Raw genomic sequence first — 22,065 nt, 5'->3', positions numbered from 1 at the left:
ACCCATATTCTCAAAACTTTAAACACAAAACCCAGTCTTTAAACTGCATTCACAAAACCCCTGACTCTTCTGGCAAAATCAAACACTTGCCTCAAAACCATTTGATCTGTGCTCAAAATCAAACTATACTTTCAAAACATAAACACAGCCAGTCAACATATAAACACTCATCAGCATTCATTAGACACTACATCAAAAAATTGAGAACACAGCATCCAGGGCATGTAGTTACAGAGAAAAAAATGTTTATTGCATATAGAAAATAATTTTGCCATAAATAAAAGTAAATCATTCACAACTCAGTACAGCAAATATATTGCATACTGTAAGTACTGCAAGTAATACAGTATTGAATGTCTGTATTTTCAGTATAAAGTAAGCCCAAAGAAGAAAGTCAACTCTAAATGAAAAGCGTATAATACAAAATATTGTGCAATTTGCAAAATCAAAGTCAACGAGAGCCTCTTGCTAATGGGAGAACAAAGGAGTCCTTCCACCCTCATTTGGTAGTCTTGTAATTCTACAAAAGGGAAAATGCTCTAACACAGGGGTTTTCAAATTGGGTGAATGTGAGCCTCCCCTTAAAGTAGGTAAGGACAGCCGAGCCCCCCCTTCCCCAAAATCCCGTCCGCCTGCCCTAACCCACACACGCCTCTGCAGTAAATGCCTTCTTTTGTGTGTTCCAGGCAATGATGAGTTTCAATAACAACTGATAAAATGTAAATATTATTTTATTTCCACAACTTTCTTAAAAGTGCATTCATAAACGATTCTTTGCAACAGCAAATAATTTCCAACTTCATGCAGGCCTAATTGAGGCTACTTTTAAAATCACTGAACATCAGTAGGCCTAATCACAAGTCAACAGAACATGCTTAACATGTGCAATCGGCGCCAGAGCTACCGCCGACGACACCTGACGGCTGAAATCGGCACAGTGTGTCTGGGCTTTAAGCTCACATTTAAAGGAGATGCACATCATCTTGAACAAAATCAGCAGTGGTGGAAAGAGTACTGAAAAAAACAAGTAAAAGTACCATTACATTCCAAAAAATGTAGTGTGAGTAGAGTAAAAAGTACTTGTCCAAAAACCTACTTGAGTAAGAGTAAAATAGTAGCTTATTTAAAAGTACTCATGAGTAGTAAGTAGTGAGTACTGAGCTGCGAATTCTACCCCCTTATAATAAACACTACACTACAATTTATAAATTAAAAAAAATAGCACTTACTGTAATTCACATTATATTTTGTTCTTTGTCAGAAAGATTGCAGAATATCTATCATCCATCTTTTTAAAATGCATCAAATCAGTACACTCATCACCATTTAAATCATATTACAGTATTTGAAAAAAAAACAAAAAAAACATTTAAAATTAGAGGCCACTGAGCCTGAGCATGCTATTGTTGCACATAAAATATCAATATTCATAACTGTGCAAAGAATTCAAAAACCTTTAGAAACTGATAGTTCAGCATCACACACCATGAGATGGGTTAAATAGAGAGATTAAAAATACCCAATTTCTCTCCAAAACGGTACCAGTTTTAGTGTTTTGATAAATGAGAATCACTAATATTATCAGATTACCTCTAATGCACTGAAGAAGCCTAATAGGCTAACACTAATTACACTGTAATTCCATGCTATTAAATATGTTACAATTTAAACGTAAATGCACATTGTTCTATAAGGGTGGCATCATCCCTTACATTTTACACGGCTACATTTACTCACATTGTAATGCTGAAGTGCACGCAAGTGCACTTGCCAAATGAAGACGGATTGTATGAAATGGATCAATAAAAAAAACGAGCTGTGTATAGTTTATTAACGAGCTGTAGTCACGCACTGACAGAAATGCAGTTCAAGTTAACGCCATGGACATGGTTCATAAGGTGCACTGATACTGAATCTGGTGGCATTGCGAGCGCGAGACGCGGCAGTGCACAGATCGTGACGCGCGTCTCTCTATAACGAGATTGTGAAGTAAATGGGAACGGGAATTCACCGCATTATGAACTCGTCACGCAATACTACGTGGGTACAGATTGCAAAACTGAAGGCACGGTTAACAAGTATGAGAGCGCGGATTAGAAACTCGTGGGTACGGTTTATTAATCCGAGGGAACAGTTTGAGAATTCGTGAGTACTGTTTATAAACTGAGCGGACGGATTGCAAAACCGTCGCCACGGATCGTTTTTTTACTCACACAGGTGACTTCCCGGGCTCCGTAACCTCCCTTAATGCTGACTTCTGTTGACTTGGGACAAGGAAACGACGCATTTTAAAGCCAATACTCGCGTCGCACACACAAACCGATATCAATAGAGCTGCATACAGTTATTTTTTCGTTGCGTGTCGCGCCTCCCCTGTGGCTCCTTGGCGCCCCCCAGGGGAGGCGCGCCTCACCTATTGAAAACCGCTGCTCTAACAAATACAGTAACAATAGTAATGGACATCACATTCATATGTAAAATGTATTGTAAATCTTTTTTTCTTTTTTCCCCAGTCCCCTGACAAACTGATGTACTGTATCAAATGTATACAGTAAACTTTCAGTCCCACAAATTAGATAAACAATACATTTACCTGTTCTCTTCTCTGAATGTCCTGATTATGGTGGCCACAGAGAATCTGCTCAGACTGGGTTGTACTCTTTGTCCTGCTTCCCTCATTGTCATTTCATGAACAAGAACATGGTCTTCCTCCTCGTCCACCACCTCTTACACCAACTCTTCCTCCTCTGCCTCTCACACTGTTTCCATCCATTGTTGGAATCAACATTCAAAGTACCTGGGCCAACTGTGTACTCTGAACTGGCTTATATTCTAGACAACTGATTTGATCACATCATTAGAAACAAGTGTGAACAATTTTGAGTTGTTGTGTGTAAACGATGACAGCGGTGTTGTAGTTGTGTTTAACTTTTGCCACATGTATTTACCATTTTGCAACACAGTGCAAAATGTGTTTTAGTGAGTGAGAATGTGTTTAGAGTTTTGCAAAAAGAGTGGATGAGATTTGCAAACAGTGTCTTAACTAACTGAACTTGTTTAAGGTTTTGCCTACAGAGTGACTGATTCGACAAATGGGTTTAGGCCACTGAGCACTGGGTTCAGAGAATGGGGTTTAGTGTTTTAGCAATTGTGAAATACTGTAACTTCCTATCAGTGCCGATGCCAACCACAAGCAATTTTAGCTAAAACCCCATTCTTTCCTGTGAGACTTCTCTTCCAGTAGTGTAGGCTAGAGGCCTTCAAAACACATCTGGCTTTTATAACTCAAACTCTTTCTACAATTGTCTTATAGATAGATAGAATACAGACCGATCAATTAGTGATTTTTATCAATGCGTACAAGTGCTGTCGGTCCAGGAACTGAGTATTACGCTGCAACACTCCCTAGCATGTTCAAATGGGAGAGGATCCCCATGGTGTCAACACAATGCATTGCGACCTTAACCCTCATTTTTGATTGGCAGATTGGCATTTGTGGCGATCTGGACAGGCCCCCAACTGCATTGGCACATCAACTGCCTCAGGTTGTTAGCAGTAACTCTTGCGCTGGGCCACCACAAATCCCAGTTACGTGGCAAGCACGAACTGGTCCGTACGGACAACACCGTGACCGTTGTGTACATAAACCATCAGGGTGGTCTACGCTCCCGTCGCATGTCGCAACTCGCCCGCCATCTCCTCCTTCGGGGTCAGAAGCATCCGAGGTTGCTTCTTGCCATGCACATCCCAGGCCTAATGAATCGTGCGAAATTTTTAAAAACATGAATTTCACGTGTTTGTGTATTCACTTGACAACCAACCTCTCATGTCACTCTCTGACGGCTCGCTGTTGTGTCCTGATTCCTGTCTGGTCCTCCTGTATACTCTGCAGTCCTGTTTTCCTCGAAAAAAAAGGAAAGACAAGAGCGCAGAGTACTTCCACCTCTTCCCCTGGCTTGCTCCTGACCCACTCTTTCTCTCTGTCTCCTTTTTCTCCTTGACATAAGTAGCCCCGTTTACATGCACACTTTTTTGCTATTCTGATTGAGATCGTTCTGATTGACGGATTCCGGTTGACTGGTTACATGGGATGTTATCTAAACCGATCTGGTGTTTACATGTGCTGACGCTTTCAATCGAAATCATTTTCTGACATGCGCACACAGCTTGTCTGCCGGATCTGGACCTCATTATTTCCACGTTTTCAATCCTGTCAAGATGGTGCATCACTTAATTGTCGCGTTAGTTGTAGGCATCAGCCGCGTTTCCACTGTCGGGCCAGTGCGAGCCATAAACGGGCCGTTTTATTGTATTGTGTAGGCTATTGTTCTTTGTTTATTATTGTCTTGTTTTGTATTTGCATCAGTTTTTCATTCTCATACTCATATCACACTCATTATAGCATATAATTAAATATATATTATTATTGTAAAAAAAAAAAAAAGAAGAAAAAAAGGAAGTTTTATCAGAAAACTGATCAGAAAGAAATCACTGGAAACAGCGTGATCGCAAAACAAGAGCGACTGTTTGCTGGCATTTTTGTTGTTTAATTAAATATTTAAAACCCAAGAATAGATGTTTTACCACAGGTTTACAATAAAAAGCGATACATTAATCATAATGAATTAATTTGTGTCAAAATTGCACATTAGTCACACAGAAATAAAGTGATTTACCTTTTATGACGTTTGTGAACGTTCACAAAAGAAAGAGGGCACACAACTTATTCGCGTCTGTTTCTGTTTATTTGGTAGCCTAGTAACAGGACGTATTTACATCACATTTAGAAAGAATGTTAATTTCTACAAATATGCCACCAAAAATATGACCTGAGGAGCTTTGGCACTCTCTCCCAGAAGGATACAGTTATATTTTCAGTCAGAGAAAAAAAGGATAGTCCGAGACATAGGCTACTGACAGATAAAATAAAAACAGGATTATGATTTGTCTGATTTCTTCAAGCGTACATATTTACCATGTTTACTATGGTAATGGTTAGCGCGCATAGTTTTTTGCATCGGGTATAAATATTCCTACCTTATACGGTGATCAGAATCCACAACGGATCACAAACAGAAGGCATAATGTTAGCTGACAGAATTATCTGGCGCAAAACCAGGCATGCGCAGAAAGACGTACGCTCAAAGTAATCGGATCAGCTCGTTTACATGGTGTAATCTTTCGTTTGATCGGTTCATGAAAAGGTTTATTCCACCCCCTTCAATCCGACTGAAATTTCAATCGGTTTGAGCATTTTTATTCCGATTGAGGTGTTGACATGGAGCATTTTCATTCTGATTGGACTTGCACCTGGTTATAATCGGAATACAATGCTACATGTAAACGGGGCTAGTGTCCCTGAGGCCCTTCTGCTTCCTACGGATTGTCTCCTCTGACAAGAAATACACGTAAACACAAATTGCTACTAATAAACCAAGGCAAGGCAAGGCAAGGCAAGTTTATTTATATAGCACATTTCATACACAATGGCAATTCAAAGTGCTTTACATAAAAGAAATTAAAATAATAAAAAGAAATAAGAATAATTAAAACAGTTAAGAAAAATAAAAAAATAAAATACAGTACAGTACAAACAGTCGGACGAACAGTGGCACAGTGCTCATTCAGTAAATGCATAGCTAAACAGAAGTGTTTTGAGTCTAGATTTGAATGTGACTATTGTAGGAGCACATCTGATCTCCTCTGGAAGCTGGTTCCAGCTGCGGCTGGCATTATAGCTAAAAGCAGATTCACCATGCTTTGAGTGAACCCTTGGTATTTCTAGCTGATATGATCCTAATGATCTGAGTGATCTGTTTGGTTTATATTCAGTGAGCATATCTGCAATGTATTGAGGTCCTAAGCCATTGAATGATTTATATACCAGCAATAATACTTTAAAATCAATCCTAAATCTAACTGGGAGCCAGTGTAAAGACCTGAGGACTGGTGTGATATGTTCATATTTTCTGGTTCTGCTCAGAATCCTGGCGGCAGCGTTCTGTATGAGCTGCAACTGTCTTATGGTGTTTTTGGGAAGGCCAGTGAGGAGTCCATTACAATAATCCACCCTGCTGGTGATGAAAGCATGCACAAGTTTCTCTAAGTCTTGTCTGGAAACAAAGCATCTAATTCTTGCAATATTTTTCAGATGATAGTATGCTGATTTAGTTATTGCTTTGACATGACTACTGAAACTAAGGTCTGACTCTAGTGTCACACCAAGATTCCTGACTTGATTTTTAGTTGTTTGACCCCTAGAGTGAAGGTATGCATTCACCTTGAGAACTTCATCTTTGTTTCCAAATGCAATGACTTCAGTTTTGTCTATGTTTAACTGAAGAAAGTTTTGACACATCCAACTTTTGACTTCATCAATGCATTGGCACAGGGAGTCAATGGGGCTGTAATCGTTAGGCGATAGGGCTAAGTAGAGCTGTGTGTCGTCTGCATAGCTGTGGTAAGCAATTTGGTTCTTTCTCATTATTTGGCTCATTGGGAGCATGTACAGGTTGAACAGGAGTGGCGCAAGAATTGAGCCTTGAGGTACTCCGCATGTCATGGATGTCCACTCAGACTTATGGTCTCCTATACTCACATAATAACCTCTCCTATCTAAGTATGACCTGAACCATTTTAGGACTATCCCAGAAAGCCCCACCCAGTTTTCCAGCCTGTCAAGAAGTATGTTATGATCGACAGTGTCAAATGCAGCACTGAGGTCGAGTAACACCAGCACTGATAGTTTGCCTGAATCAGTATTTAAGCGAATATCGTTTATTATCTTTATGAGCGCTGTCTCTGTGCTGTGGTGCGGTCGGAAACCAGACTGAAAATTGTCAAAGTATCCATTCGAGCTTAAGAATTTGTTCAGCTGATTGAAGACAACTTTTTCAATGATCTTGCCTATGAAAGGAAGATTTGAGATCGGCCTATAGTTGCTTAATATGGTCTTATCCAGATTGCTCTTTTTCAGGAGGGGCTTGACAACTGCAGTTTTCAGGGAGTTTGGAAAACTCCCAGAGCGAAGTGAGACATTTACCACTTCTAGAAGATCTGCTTCTAAACTGTTTAACACACTTTTGAAAAATGATGTGGGAAGTGTGTCAAGAGCGCATGTTGATGTTTTAAGGTGCTGTACAGTTTCTTCCAAAATTTTGCCATCAATTTCTTTGAAATCAGACATAGTAACTACTTTCTCAGGTGGTTTGATCTGTCTGACCCCAGAGCAACTCAAGCATGTGCTGATCACCTTTCTGATATTACTGATTTTCTCAGAGAAGAAAGAAGCAAACTCACTGCACTTGTTCTCTGAGAGCATTTCACTGGGAATCTGGCTTGGGGGGTTTGTCAGTCTCTCTACAGCTGCAAAAAGAGTGCGTGTGTTGTTTAAATTGCTGTTTATAATATTTGAGAAGAAAGTCTGTCTAGCTTTGCCTAGTTACATATTGAAAGCATGAAGGCTGTCTTTGTAGATGTTATAATGGACTACAAGTTTAGTCTTCCGCCACATGCGCTCTGCTTTTCTGCATTGTCTTTTCATAGTTTGCACAGCTGTTGAGTTTCTCCAAGGTGCTTTTTGTCTGCCACTCTTCCTTCTGACTTTCACAGGAGCAATATCATCAATTATACCTTTAACTTTTGAGTTAAAAGAATCAAGGAGAAAATCAACAGAGTCTGCAGATATGCTTGGTGTTAAGGATATAGCCTTCATAAATAGTACACTAGTGTTCTCATTTAGGCATCTCTTCTTGACAGACACAGATCTAGCTTCAGTGGCAGGAGAGATCAATATATCAAAGAAAATACAGAAATGATCAGACAGTGCTACATCCTTAATAACAATCGATGAAATGTTTAGACCCTTACTGATAAGTAAATCTAGAGTGTGTCCACGATTATGTGTGGGTCCATGTACATGCTGAGTCAGATCAAAAGTTTTTAAAACACTTTTGATTTCTTTTGCCATATTGTTTTCTGCATTATCTATGTGGATGTTAAAATCTCCAGCAATGGCAAAACAGTCAAACTCTGAGGAAATTGCTGATAACAGTTCTGTAAAGTCCTCAGCAAAGGCTGGAGAGTATTTTGGAGGCCTGTAAATAATGATAAGTGAAATGCGTGGAGCACCTTTTAACACAATACCCAGATATTCGAAAGAAGGGTAATTCCCAAATGATATTTGCTTACATTGATAGATATCTTTAAAAAGAGCAGCTAGACCCCCACCTCTCTTAACAGCTCTGCAGACACTCATAAAAGTAAAGTTAGGAGGGGCTGTTTCATTGAGGATTGTTGCACTGCAGCTGTCTTCTAGCCAGGTTTCATTTAGAAGCATAAAATCCAGATTGTTTGTGGTTATTAAATCGTTGACTAGAAGTGATTTATTTTTAAGTGAACGAATGTTTAAAAGTGCTAACTTAACAGTCTTACTTTTTGTCCCCACATCAATCTTACTTTGACGTGTAATAGGCACCAGATTAGTTAGGTTTGCTGCACGGCTATTGAAGGCCTTAGACTTTCTATCTTGTAATAGAACAGCAATAGAGAAAGATACCGGCACACTGGGTTCCCGCTTGTTCTGTAAACATTTGAGAAAGTTACTGTTATCAGAGCGGGGACCCAAAACACATCACTGAGAGCTGGTATTAGTTGTTTTTGGTTCACCTTGAGCAGATGGAGGAGGGTGTGGGCCCTGGCGTTGTGGCAGAGGCCGAAGAGCTCTCACAGGAGGGGGAGGGCGAGCTGAGCCCGCAGGCTTTGGTGGTAATGGTGCCTGTCGTTTTTTGGTTGGTATCTGGGGGCTTGCAGCAAAAGAGTGGGATAGTCTGGTTCCAGCATACACCAGTTCTTCCATTTTCTGTGAGAAACACAGAAGAGGCGAGGCTGGAGAGAGGGATAGCGTGTCTGGTGAAAGGGGCTGTTGCTCTGGTGTTATAGGAGGCTGTGATATGCTGTCCTGGCTTCCCTGGCTGTTTTCCAGGAAGTCGTCCTTGGGTGCTGAATCTTCAAGCAGTTCTGATATGTCTCTCTGTGGGCAGGGCTCAGCTGAGATTGTGTCCGTGAGCAGAGGTTGTTGTGGCGGAGTGGTGTTATCATTGTCCTTGTGTGATATGTCAAACACATGTCCATTTTGCTGCTGAAGTGAAGTCCCGTGGTCATTCATACTGTGTCCAGGTGTGTGTGTGCCGTTCAGATTGAGTTGATTGGCACAAACTGCAGAAGGATGATTGAGGGAGAAGTAGATATTGTCCTTTAACACTCTTGAACCAAGTTTGTTTGGGTGATGGCCATCCCGATGAAACAGTTGTCTCTGACTCCAGAAAAGATTGAAATTGTCAATGAAGTTTACTTCTTTTATATTGCAGGTTTTTTGCAGCCATGTATTTAGCCCAAGCAACCGTGAAAACCTGTTTGTTCCTCTTGCTGGGAGTGGTCCACTGATGAATGTTTGAACTTTCAGTCTTTTAAGTGTTTCAAAAAGTTCATGGAAATCCTTCTTAAGGAGTTCTGACTGCTCTTTATGAATATCATTCTTCCCCACATGAATGATGAGTCGATTTGCAGTCTTATGTTTCATCAGAATGTTTTGAAGTTCCCTGTTTACATCAGAAGTTGTTGCTTGAGGAAGGCAGCACGTAGTTGTATCCCTAATGTTTCTAATTATGGAGTCCCCCACTATCAGAGTCCTGGGCTCGGCTGCGCTCTGAGCTGAGCGCCGCTGTCTGCTTGACCTTGAGCGCCAGTTAGCATCAGTGTTAGCTACTGGCCCATTCAGTCTGTGTTCGATCATATTCATCACATTTGGGGATTCCTCATTTACATTCATTAGCACTTCAAATCTGTTCTCAAGATGTATAGGGGGTGGTAGAAGACCGGTGTTTGCAATCCTTGTCAGAGCTGTATCTGGGGTAGAGGATGCTACTGCGGCAATATGTGATGCTCGTGACAATCTGATGTCTCGAGTGCCTTTGGGTCTCGCTCCCTGTTTGCTCGTTGCTTGTTTCTCTACCTGTCGAGGAGCACTAGTTTCATGGGACTCACCGGTATGCTGAGGGTGTTCATGACGAAGCTCTGTTGTGTGCTCCGTCTGGTTTGATGGTCCCGTAAGTAACTTTGTTTCGAGAACTGCAATCCTTTGTAAAAGTCTGTGGCAGTTAGTGCAGCAAGTAGATTCTTGAACCTGAAGAGGCATTTTCTCTTATCCGTATGAATGTAGGCAGTTGTGTTTTCCTTTCCCGGAATGTAAGCTGGTCGGGTAAAAGAATTCTGCGTTTTTGTAGTAATCCAAACTTTGTTGTCTGAGCACTGTGCTGTTTGCTGAAGTTAAAATTAGGTGATAAAAGGAAATAAAATATAAAATATAGGAGATAAAATGTAAAAGCGATAGAGCAAAGCGCGGAGCAGTGAGCAAGAGCGTCCGAACAGTAGCTGAGCAGGAAGTGAAACCAGAGAAATATCCCGGTGTCGAAACCTGGAATCCCAGGTTCTGCTAACTTTGGCTAATGCCAGTGTGTTAACAAGTTCATAGTAATGTAAAAATCATCGCTAAAATCAAGTAACGGGTCTATATATTCATCACTTACCAGTTAGTCCAACTCTATCTCCACACTATCTCCTTTAATGTCCGTTCTCTGTGCAAGTAGGATGTTGTATTGAATATTTCAGGGTACCCACAGACGGCAACAATAATGGTCTCCATTTTCAACAACAGTGATAGCAACCGGACGTATCAATGAGCTCTTCGCTGATTGGCTGGAGCGACTTCGCATCATGCAAATTTTCTGCTCGAGTTGACATGTTTCAACTTGCACACAAGACGTGATTGAGGCGAATATCACACGTTTGCGGCAAGCTCAATTTGTGTCTTTGCATTTACTTTGTACTTTGTATGTAATCTACTCGCGCAAATAATTCAATTCGCGTTTGGTGTGAACACACCATTAGGTTATCTACCCTAAGCTAGGGATGCACTGATCTGATACTTAGTATCGGTGTTGGCTGTTATACTGCCATTCTTGGCCGGATCCGATATTGTGCGTATACTATTCTGTGTTATTGTTAAGCCCCAAAAAAGGCACAAAGACATTATAAAACATCATAAAGTTTTTGTGCACTATATTATAAGTGTTCTGAAGCCATTCTATAGTATAATATGAGATAGAAATGAATATTTAAGTCATTAAATTCAAGATCACGTAAACTTTTCCTTCCGCTCTGGCTGTCAATCATTCATCATTCAGCATTCAAACAGCGCGTCAAGTTCGGTCACCACAGTCAACACGATGAAACTCTCCCCAAGATGATTCAATGTTACTATTATTATTATACTTGATCAATACATTAAGGTCTATGGTTTCGCATAAAATGACTTTATCTTGCTGACTTTATTGCTGTACCTTAATCACTTTCTACCGGGTATCTGTTAGATCACAACACAGGAGTAGTGAGCACTATAATTGTTCTTCACGCGCACAGTAACTGAAATTTAAAACTGTTTAACGAAAAGGCTCAATAAACTATTGCATAGCTAGATACTGTATAATACACTACGCACCATTATGTCTTTCCTTTGTGCTTTGAACTTTTCAATGCGAACTCGTAGAGCGGCGCTGTGACTCCATGTTGCTTCAAGCGCATCATTCTGTGCTCGGGATGCGCATTAGCACTTTGTGCCGCACGCATTGGAGCCTTTCATATCATAATACAGTGACGCAGTGAAAGATTATTAATAGCCTTTCTTGTTCTGTCCTATCTATCATATGTTGTTGCCTCATTAAACAGCTGTGCTATACATTTAAAAAATGTCTCAATTTTATAGTAGCTATGTATAAAATAATTGATATTTTTGTTATCTTGTTTTTCATGAATGTTTTTTGCAACAATACAAAAAGTAATGTGTGATGTTTTACCAGATTTAGTGCTACACTTATTGTCTATAAATGTTTTTATCACTAAATGTTCAGATTTTATACAATTATTGTGCACTTGTGATTTTTCTAGACTAAATTTTACTGCTGAATTACTAATCTAGTTTATAATAGCATTTTTGTCATAGATTATGATCATATATTTTTTGATTTGTTGTTTTTCTTTATAATGAAGTTGCCTGTATTAAGTAGATTGTGTTTAACACACACAAAAGAGTGATTATTAGTTCAATACACAGAGTTATAGAAATTCTATAAAAAAATAAATAAATAAAATAAAAAAACGGGCTCCAGTCAGACTCGGGCTGAGAATTCTGATGAGCTGTCCGACACAGGCCGGGCTAGGGCCTAGATTTGAGGACCATGAAGGTTTTTGACACACACACACGCACGCACAATAAAGAAGGTATTTTTGAGGATGCCAGTAAGAAAAACAGTTTCAGTTCTTCCGGTTAATTGTTGGTCCAATGGGAACTGAAACAGTTATTACCAGCATATTTTTTAGATTGCAAGTCATATTGGTTTGGAAAGACATGAAGTTGAGTAAATGAGGACCAAATGATCAAACCTAACCCTTTAACATCATGCATTAAGATCTTATTTCGACACCCAACTAAAACTCTAACATGGAATTTCAGCTCAAAACTATTTAATGATAGAATTAGCGGGGTTAACTGAAAAGCTAGACACACACTCATATAGTGTACACATTTACATGTACATTTACAGTTTTTCTCGATTGCTTAAACACTATAACCAGGCTTTTGAACTAAAATTTCAAAACCATAATGCCATTTATCAAAAAGCACACCCATTTCACTAAACTATAAACACTATTCCCTGTTTTGACACATGAGTCAGATTGGTTGAACTGTCACTGCAAAACTCTACACACAAATCCCTTCATTTCCCATTGCTTAGACCATGTTGTCATATAGAAAGCACTAGCATTCAAAATTGTTCACTCAAGTCAGCACAGCTTCAGCTCAGTTAGCACACAATTACCCAGGTGGAAACACTAAGAGTCAAAATTTAACACACATCAATCAGAACCTTCAATAGATAGATTAAAGGGCCCAAATCAGTTTATTGCGTTTTGGAACAATGGATCCAGAAAGACATGAAGGAAGAGATCGAGGAGGGATAAGAATGAGGAGGAGGAAGGGCAAGGATAAGAAGACAAGCAGTCTCAGATGAAATTCAAGCCACTCTAGTTGCCCATGTGTTAGTCAATGGTGTGATTATGAGGGAGGCTGGGCTACGAGTAAGGCCAAATTTGAGTCGCTTTACCGTCGCCTTGAGAGCCTTCAGGGAGGTGTGGTGACAAACAAAATTCTATCACTGAATAAGAGACAAACATTTCCAATAGTCTTTGATGAGGTTTATTTTCTTGCAAGAAAAGGCCAGCAGTCGTACAGTCACACAGAGTAATACAGAGTGAGACAGTGAAGGGAGGGCATCCTTTCTCCTTTATAGTCTGGACTCCCAGAATGTTATCTTTTCTAGGCCAATGATGGTATTTCAACCATATGTGGAACATTCTTAGACGTGTTCATCATATTGTATCCTTGAGTGGAGACCCTCCTGTCATGTAACAACACTCTTTACCATTCCAATATAATTCGAATTCCATATTAGAATAAGGTTTGTGTGTGCTCTTTTACTGTCATATGTTGGTCACACACATCTTACTGTAAGTAAATATAAAAAAAAAAAAAATTTGAGGAGAGAGTAAAAAAAAAAGAGAGTAAAACAGGAAAAAAAAAAAATTTGTGTGTGTGTGTTTTCTGTGTATGAATAAAAATGAGCCAATGTATCCACTGGTTGTGTCTTTTGTGTTCATCATGTGAACAGGTTTGTGATGGGGGGACCACAAGCAACATAACTTTCCAGTTTTGGAAATGTTGTTTTGAATTGATTGCACCAGTGTCTTAGACTATGTTGAAGTGTGTGTGATTTTGAGGGCTTGTGTGTCCTGTCTGAGGGCAAAGTTTGGTTTTTCAGCAAGAGTGAATGGTTTTGAGTGTAGAGCTTCATTTTGAACTGAAAATAGGATGTTTGGGGAACTGGGTGAGACGTTATGGATTTGTGTTTACAGTTTTGAGAATACGAGGCATAGTTTCAAGAAATGTGTTTAAGTAATCGAGAAAAACTGTAATCATAGAAGCAAACAAACAAACAATATGGCAATAATATACAAGTACATAAACGAACTGTCCTGTTTGTGTAACGTTACAGCACTAATAGATAGATAGATAGATAGATAGATAGACAGACAGACAGACAGATAGACAGATAGATAGATAGATAGATAGATAGATAGATAGATAGATAGATAGATAGACAGACAGACAGACAGACAGACAGACAGACAGACAGACAGACAGACAGACAGACAGACAGATAGATAGATAGATAGATAGATAGATAGATAGATAGATAGATAGATAGATAGATAGATTGATAGATAGATAGATAGATAGATAGATAGATAGATAGATAGATAGATAGATAGATAGATAGATAGACAGATAGTGTTGTAGAGAAATGTCTTCTCTTTCTTGGAAATGAAGCTCAAGAGGCAGAGTTCCAGAAGATAGAATACTGAACAAAGCCGAGATCTCACACTTTTATACAGTTTTAACCAATGCTCTTATTTGCAGGTGCTCTTCTTCTCTTCCTGATATCTCCAAAACACTTTCGGGACAGTTACTTCATTAATTAGCTTTCTTATTCTCCTTTTTAGGGTTAAAATTTTTTTTGACAATTTTGACTGTCCAATAAAATGATTATTCAAAGTTTTTGCCACATCATTTTTTTTTTTATCAAGAAAACATGTTGAAGGTACATTTCAGAGAAATCAAGTAGCTATATAAAGTCTCATTAAACATTCCACACACATCACAATGATGATGATGAATGTTAATTTTTATTAATCGGCCCATGGATTATACAAAGCGTTCACGTGTACATCTTGTTCATGGAATGACAATGAGGGAAGCAGGACAAAGAGTACAACCCAGTCTGAGCAGATTCTCTGTGGCCACCATAATCAGGACATTCAGAGAAGAGAACAGGTAAATGTATTGTTTTTCTAATTTGTGGGACTGAAAGTTTACTGTATACCCAAGGCGTCACTTTCAACCATGCTTCAATATCTGACGCTCAAAGCACCCTTTAGCGTCCATATGAGACGCATAACCCTACCACAGACCTAAACCCACCCAACCGAAGCGTCACATATTGACGCTAAAGGGTGCTTTGTGCGTCGGATATTGACGCTTCCGAAAGCGTCAGTTACATGACGCCTAAACCTACCCATAACCGAAGCGTCACATATGGACGCTAAAGGGTGCTTTGAGCGTCAGATATTGAAGCATGGTTGAAAGTGACAAAAAGTGACGCCTTAGGTATGAGAATGTGTTGCGATACAGTACATCAGTTTGTCAGGGGACTGGGGAAAAAAGATAAAAAGATTTACAATACATTTTACATATGAATGTGATGTCCATTACTATTGTTACTGTATGTTCCCTTTTGTAGAATTGCAAGACTACCAAATGAGGGTGGAAGGACTCCTTTGTTCTCCCATTAGCAAGAGGCTCTCATTGACTTTGATTTTGCAAATTGCACAATATTTTGTGTAATACGCTTTTCATTTAGAGTTGTCTTTCTTCTTTGGGCTTACTTTATTTTTATACTGAAAATACAGACATTCAATACTGTATTACTTGCAGTACTTAGAGTTGTGAATTATTTACTTTTATTTATGGCAAAATTATTTTCTATATGCAATAAACATTTTTTTCTCTGTAACTACATGCCCTGGATGCTGTGTTCTCAATTTTTTGATGTAGTGTCTAATGAATGCTGATGAGTGTTTATATGTTGACTGGCTGTGTTTATGTTTTGAAAGTATAGTTTGATTTTGAGCACAGATCAAATGGTTTTGAGGCAAGTGTTTGATTTTGCCAGAAGAGTCAGGGGTTTTGTGAATGCAGTTTAAAGACTGGGTTTTGTGTTTAAAGTTTTGAGAATATGGGTGAAGGTTTCAAGAAATGTGTCTTAGCAATTGTGAAATACTGTATTCTCTCCTCTAAACATTTATTTTATATTTACTTACAGTAAGATGTGTGTGACCATCATATGACAGTAAAAGAGCACACACAAACCTTATTCTAATATGCAATTGTATTGGAATGGTAAAGAGTGTTGGTCGTGACAGGAGGGCCTCCACTCAAGGAGACAATATGATGAACACATCTAAGGATGTTCCACGTGTGGTTGAAACACCATCATTGGCCTAGAAAGATAACATTCTGGGAGTCCAGACTATAAAGGAGAAAGGATACCCTCCCTTCACTGTCACACTCTGTGTCACGATCTGTGTGACTGTACGACTGCTGGCCTTTTCTTGCAAGAAAATACACCTCATCAAAGACTATTGGAAATGTTTGTCTTTTATTCAGTGAATCTTGTTTATCACCACTCCTCCCTGAAGGTTCTCGAGGCGACGGTGAAGCGACTCAAATTTGGCCTTACTCGTAGCCCAGCCTCCCTCATAGTCATACCATTGACTAACACATGGGCAACTAGAGTGGCTTGAATTTCATCTGAGACTGCTTGTCTTCTTATCCTTCCTCCTCCTCCTCCTCCTCCTCCTCCTCCTCGATCTCTTCCTTCATGTCTTTCTGGATCCATTGTTACAAAACTCAATAAACTGATTTGGGCCCTTTAATCTATCTATTGAAGGATGTGATTGATGTGTGTTAAATTTGGACTCTTAGTGTTTCCACCTGGGTAATTGTGTCTAACTGAGCTGAAGCTGTGCTGACTTGAGTGAACAATATTGAATGCTAGTGCTTTCTAAAGGACAACATGGTGTGCTTTTTGATAAATTATGCATTATGGTTTTGACATTTTAGTTCAAAAGCCTGGTTATAGTGTTTAAGCAATCGAGAAAAACTGTATTATGTAATGGGTTCAGCAGTTAATGAATTATAATCAACACCTGCAAGTGTACACTTTGAAGAGTAAACATGACATAGAAGGTTACGGTAATTCAACTTTATTAAAACTGCATATGGTAATCAAATTGAACTTCCAAAAGTCATACATTTGTAAAAAAAATATATATATATATATATATATATATATATATATATATATACAAATTTGTTTTAAGAATAATAAGTAAAACATAAAAAATAAAGGCAGATGAGAAGATTTAATGAACTAAACCGGGTTCTGTACATGGCAGACGGGAGCGTAGTCGAAAGCCGGACGATAAAGGTCGGTAACCGGAATCAGTCCCGGAAACATCCACACATCCAGAGGAGCAAAGAAACGAATGAGACTAAATATCAGACACATCAAAGGAAAACCTAAACAGGTTTGCGAGCGGTTACACATTTTCTTTCTCTGTGCCAAAAAAGGAAAACACTTTAACGTGCAACAAGTACGCGCTTCAGTCGCCCTCTGTTCAAGCAGTGCTGAAATGTCAATTACTCAACATTAAAGTCATTTTGGCTTCATTATGGCTTATAACTTTTGGCATAAAGTTAAAATATTTGTCATACCTGACCAGAAGATGTTCAACACTTTTCATAACGGTGAGGATTAAAGAATATCTGAATAATAAAAGAAATGTAACATTAGTCAAGTCATCTTCGTTTATACAGCGCTTTTAACTGACCGTTTCAAAGCAGCTTTACAGAGATAATAGGAGATTACAGTAACAGAGACTGTTTAGGCTTTACAGCAGATCTAGAATTACGGTGACGCATTGCTGCCACATACATAATATTTTTTCCACTCAATTATGTCGTAATAACGAGATCTTATGTCGTTAAAACGACATCTTTTTCTCGTAATAACGAGATGCTATGTCGTTAAAACGACATATTTTTTGCCCTTATAAGGACATGTATAGTCATGTACAAAATATGCCTTTATCCGCATAAAATTATCGCGCCTTTATCACACTTCTACGTTCAAAAAGCGTAAGCAAATAGTAGCAGCCCCCAATCAGGCAAAATTAATCAATGAGGCCCTTTTTTAAAAATATATTTTATATAGGCCTATAAGTTATATATATATATATATATATATATATATATTATATTATATATAGCCTAAGATTTATTTTTGTTAATAGGCTATATCTTCATTACCTAGAGATATAATTAAACAAAAAGTAGTCAAAACACATCTAGCAGAAACATAGCCTAAGTTGTTTATTTTTTACAACATTGTGTTCTTATTTTGTGTAATTAACGAAATGTCAATCTTCGTCTTTATAACAGAAGATACAATACAATACAAAAATCTTCAAGATACAGCCATATAGGCTACAATCTTCACATGTATAACGGATTGTCACCTTATAAACAGTCCTTTGTGTGGTAGTGGAATAAAGAAATATATGGTTACCGGTATTATCTTAATTTAAACTTTATTTTATTATTTTGCTAACTCAACTAATTTAATGTAAAGAGCTGGATACTAATTACTAATGAAAATATGTCAAATATTAAACGTAGGCTATTGACTAGAGTTGCCATAGACTAAAGGATTTTCTAGACTAGTATTCATTTAAGCAATTAGGACTAATCACATGTTTATATTCAACCCTGGGTGTATATATTGCTATAGCATATTCCGCGCTCAAGCGCATGCATAAAACTTGCCGCAAACTAAGCACCGGCAAAAGTAGGCTAATGATATAATAAATGTGTCTGAAAAAAAAATAACGAAGCATTTTAATTGTTTATTAATGAACTAGTCTTTTCTAAATCAGTGCGGTTAGGCACCCTGCAAACATATCTCCATACATCTCCGCTGTAATGTAGCCTAGATGCGCCTTTCTTACGGACAGGATTACATAATCAGATGGTACCGTACGTATTTGCTTTCGATTGGATTTTTTTCGTTGGTGGACATTTTTTTAATAAACTTTTTATAGTTAGTTATATTTCTCATGTCTGTGAGGCTTGTCTATACACTGTTTTTCAGTTCATTTTTGAGACGTGCTCCAATTCACAGAGATCATGAAAGCGCGCCCTGTTCGTTTTCTTTTATTTTACAAAAGCACAACGTTTTCTTGTTGTTGAGAGTTTACACAAATAAAAGTAGTTGCGACTGATGTATTATTCTTCTCTGTATGACCAGAAATGATGGAGTATTTTAAGTTGTTTCCACTGTTGATAGGAAAATGCGAGTGATGGCACCGTGCAGTGCGCGCTCCACACTCCCACAAACACTCGGAGATGCGCTTAATAATAGCGCACATTTATCCAGGTTAACGTTAGAGCGAGCGGCCATGCCAGACTGATAAGTCCTCTTCATGTTTCAAATTCTGTTGCATTTTATTGCGCCAGTTTGAATAGGGCGGCTGAAACACTTAGCCTATACATATAACCCAACGCTGGTGTTTTTCTTTAAACAAATTCGTTTAGTCTTTAAAATAAATATTGTTTGTGGGCTAATTAATGCCACAATAATTTGTTTATTTTATTGTCTACTTGTATTTTTCATTTTTGTTTTGCATTGAATTCCATTTAAAGGATTTGCTGTGCACCGCAATGCCATCCTCCCATAGAAAGACACGTTAAGCCACCTTTATTTTCTTTATTATAAAGGGTTTCTATGGGAGGAAAACGCTTAACATATAATTAAATGCATTGCGTTCATATTCTGGGCTAATCTGCTTTTCTGTAGGATAGTATGGTTTATTAATAAGGTGTGTACAGCATTTGATCTTTATCACTGAAGTAGCCTATTAAGCCACATTAAGCTTTTTCTTTATTATAAGGGTTTTCTATGGGAGGAAAACGCTTAGCCTAATGTGCATTTAAACGCAATGTTCGTATTCTGGGCTCATCTGCTATTAATAAGGTGTGTACAGAATTTGATCTTTTAACACGAATGTCCATTGGGGGCTGCTATTTCTTCAGCTTTTTGAACGTAGATGTATGATAAAGACATGATTGGCTATCAATTTTATGCGGATAAAGGCATATTTTGTACATGACAACATATGTCCTTATAAGGCCAAGAAAATATGTCGTTTTACAACCCAGTCGTTATTACGAGCAAAAATATGTCGTTCTCTCTATGCAAACTTTAAAAACACGAAACCAGTGAGAACGCTGACGGGGCGCACATGCGTATTACGAGTTCAGTCTATAGGTGTGTGCGTTTGAATATATGTGCGCTGGTGTCAACATTTATAATACACAATTTGTATCGCTTCGGCGTACTCTCGACGCGTCCAGGCACAGGTCCTTCATCAGATCTGGTGTGTGTGTGTGTGTGTGTGTGTGTGTGTGAATCCATGCGCAGGTCCTTCATCAAATCTGGAGTGTGTGTGTGTGTGTGTGTGTGTGTGTGTGTGTGTGAGTGAGTGTGTCCAGGCGCAGGTCCTTCATCAGATCTGGTGTCTCTGTGTGTGTGTGTGTGTGTGTGTGTGTGTGTGTGTGTGTGAATCCATGCGCAGGAGGTCCTTCATCAAATCTGGAGTGAGTGTGTGTGTGTGTGTGTGTGTGTGTGTGTGTGTGTGTGTGTGTGTGAGTGAGTGTGTCCAGGCGCAGGTCCTTCATCAGATCTGGTGTGTGTGTGTGTGTGTGTGTGTGTGTGTGTGCTTCATTTACTGAGTGAATTAATGACTCATCACCTACTGGCGGTTTTACTTTAATATTTAAAAGCATCATTATCCATTTGTTTTCTGACAGGGAACACGTGGAACGAATCACCGCTCCACATTTTGATTGACAGCCGTCACAAACTAGTGACCGTGTTTACTCCTTTCTTTTCAACCATTGGATAGGATTTAAAAAACGGCTGTTGTGTTTGTACTTCTGATGAAGCACTGTTAAACTACGCCTCAAAACGTATTTTAAAATGCTCTGTTAAAAAGGCAAAAGAACGCATGCATGTTTCCTTAATATGAGTATTAAAAACCAGCAGACTGATGAAAATGCGGGACATTTACTCAATATGCGACGTGCGGTGCAACGCAAAGCGGGACGGGTGGTCACCCTAGGTACAACTCTAAAGAGTTTGAGAACCGCTGGGACTGGGTTTAGGAATAGAACAAAATAAACATCAACATCAAAGCACAATATACCATTGGCCTATTCAGAGGTCACTTACAAAGTCAGGTTAAAGACACAAACAAAGAGGGATTCAAACAAATAGCATATCAATAACAATGTAGAATTTACAGACTGTGAGATGAAGAGTAATATTCAGATAAAAAAATGTGTTTTTGAAGGAGAGAAGGGTGTCCAAATCACTTTCCCACTCCTTTCGGTATGTTTTTTTTTTATATTTTGTCCACTTGGACATCTTTTTAACTTGTATATTTCCCACGGTTGTGTTGCAGGTCTGCGTTTGATTGGTTGTTGTCTCCCTCTTTCCATTCTTCCACAGCTTTACACGCCCATTCCCCTTTTCCCAACCCTGAGGTGTGAACGACCAGGCTAAAACACAGGGTATCGTGACACTGTACACTGTTCAAGTTAAAGGAGAAACTCCATCAGGTATAATGGACAGGCCCAGTCAGCTCAGCTCTCCACTGGCCTAAAATATGTCTTGGGTAACATTTCTAAGGTAGAAAAAGTATGTTTTGAAAACATTGGAAATATGATTGTCAAATTATAGGTTGCTATCAAACATAACATCCAGGTTCTTAACCCTCAGGGGTCTGAGGTAGTGGCCAAGAACATGACAAACAGTAAAATTATATTCACTTGTCTAATGCAACAGCTAATACTGTACCTGTTTAGTCAGAGCTGAGAAGGAAAATACTGACCATGCAGTCTTTGATATCATTCATATTCTGCTAATTTAGAGGTTTGGGGGAAATAGGTTATATCTAAATATCAAACATGTGATAATGAGTTGAGTCAACTCAATCTATTTAAAGGAACATTTATAAGAAATTGTTTCATGAGCTAATAAGAAGTCACGTGAAAAATCCTGATCTTTCACTTCTCCTTAAGCTCAATAAATATTGGGTAGACTCCGCATCACGTAAGCATTTTCAACAAGACGAGATTCAACAAGAGTAACCAGGTAAGTCCATATTTCTCATTTCATTTGCTTTATTTTGTAAATTCTTTATTCATTTGCT

This window comes from Scardinius erythrophthalmus, assembly GCF_964197995.2.
Source record: "Scardinius erythrophthalmus genome assembly, chromosome: 1".
NCBI classification, from domain to species: domain Eukaryota; kingdom Metazoa; phylum Chordata; class Actinopteri; order Cypriniformes; family Leuciscidae; genus Scardinius; species Scardinius erythrophthalmus.
The sequence above is the reverse complement of the archived record's forward strand: the minus strand, read 5'-3'. Positions refer to the sequence as shown.